Below are 2,265 nucleotides of genomic sequence, written 5' to 3' on the forward strand. Positions count from 1 at the left end.
GCCCCTGACTGACCCTGAGAAGTTTATCCTCTCCGAGCTTTTTGCTCGTGTTATCTTAATGTACGCTAAGTTTGCTTATGACTCGTCTCAATTTAACTGCAATGCAATTCTGAATGACTATGAGGAATTTGACTTGAGTGGCTACCCACCTCACTTAGCCAAAGAACTTGACAAACGGGAAACCAGGACCCCATCATTAAGGAGACCGAACCTATTAACTTAGGAACCGACAACACACCTCAAGACCTTAGGATACGAACAACCCTGACCCCTCGGAAAGACAACAGTTCATTGACCTCTTATAGGAATACAAGGACGTATTCGCCTGGTCCTACAAAAATATGCCTGGGATTGACAGTGAAATTGCAGAGCACCGGATACCCTTTAAACCCGGAGCTAAACCCGTGAAGCAAACGCTGCGCCGAATGCGTCCTGAATGGGCCCCGAAAATCAAAGAAGAAGTGGATAAACAGTTAAAGGCTGGGGTCATCAAAGTGTTTGACTACTCTGAATGGGTGGCCAACATTGTTCCTGTACCGAAGAAAGACGGGAGGATTCGGGTTTGCGTCTACTTCAGGGATCTGAACAAGGCGAGTCCATAGGACGACTTCCCTTTGCCAATGTTGACATTCTGGTGGATAATACCGTCGAGCATGCTCTCCAATCATTCATGGAAGGGTATGCTGGGTAGAACAAGATCAAAATGGTTGAGGAAGACATGCACAAGACTGCATTCACTACACAGTGGGGTACATACTGCTACACGGTCATTCCCTTCGGCCTCATCAATGCCGGAGTAACCTATAAAAGAGCCTCTACCACTCTCTTACATGGTATGATGCACAAGGAGGTAGAGGTATATGTCGATGATATGATCGTCAAATCAAGAGAATGGGACGGCCAAATCAGCGCCCTCTGGAAGTTCTTCGCTCGTCTGTGGAAGTATAACATGAGACTAAATCCTCATAAATGTGCATTCGGGGTCACCTCCGGAAAACTCCTAGGACACGTCGTCAGCAAAAGAGGCATTGAGATTGATCTAACCAAATTCAAAGCCCTTCAACAAATTCCACGGCCTAAGAATGAGAAGGTGATTCGGGGATTTCTGGGTCAGGTTCAATACATCAGCCACTTCATAGCCAAACTCACCATGATTTGTGAACCAATCTTCAAGAAGTTTCGCACTTCCGATCAAACCGATTGGGACGACGACTGTCAGAAGGCCTTCGACAGGATAAAGAAAATCCTATCCAAACCTCCTATCCTCATGCCACCTCAACAAGGGATTCCACTAGTAGAAAAAGTGACATTGACATCGGTTATTTAGGCCTATTTACATCGGTTTAGGTGCGATGCTTCTGGGGGCGTTGTTTATTGAATTTATAAGCAAAACATCGGTTTTACAACTGATGTTAATGGTTTAAACTTACATCGGTTCTGGACCAAAACCGATGTTAATAGCATATAAATTACATCGATTCTTCACCAAAACCGATGTAAATACTTCTTTTTTACATCGTTTATTATTAGTAACCGATGTAATTTAATGATATTAACATCAATTGTACTTAGTAACTGATGTAACTTATAATTACATTAACATCAGTTGTACTCAATAACCGATGTACCTAATTATATTAACATCGGTTTATTAAAACTTCTAGAACTGATGGTAATACTTCTTATAATTCATGAGGGCAATACGGATTCAATAATTTACACCCGCAATAAATGCTACATATAATACGCTAATAAGCAACATGAGCTTTGCTTCCAATAATTCAAACAAACACATCCATTTATTATATACCAAAAAATATCAAACGTATTACAATAATTCCGTCCATTCATAAAACTAGTTAAAACACTACTAAATACGTGCCACGATACAAAATGTTAAATGTTTTCAATTAGAATTCCTACGAATCAAACCATACATTAGACGTTCTTTACACAATAAAGCGACCAAAGCTCTCGAACCTCATTCATTTGTTCAATTGTTATTTCCACACCTGAAACACACTACATAAAAGATGAGGCTTAGGAAAATATAGGCAATTTACAAAAAAAAGGGTTATTTTATGGTAATAATCCAAACTAAACCCCTCCTTCTTATATTAATCCCAACTAATGTTTAACTGGAAATAATCTCAACTATTACATCATTTAACTTGCACTAAACTCTTGGAAGGGCAACCTGAATAACCCGTTTCCCTAGTTAATAACCCTAATTATTCAACTTGAACATCATCCTCTTCAATCTAT

The sequence above is a fragment of the Silene latifolia genome, chromosome Y, assembly GCF_048544455.1.
Source record: "Silene latifolia isolate original U9 population chromosome Y, ASM4854445v1, whole genome shotgun sequence".
In the NCBI taxonomy this organism is placed as follows: domain Eukaryota; kingdom Viridiplantae; phylum Streptophyta; class Magnoliopsida; order Caryophyllales; family Caryophyllaceae; genus Silene; species Silene latifolia.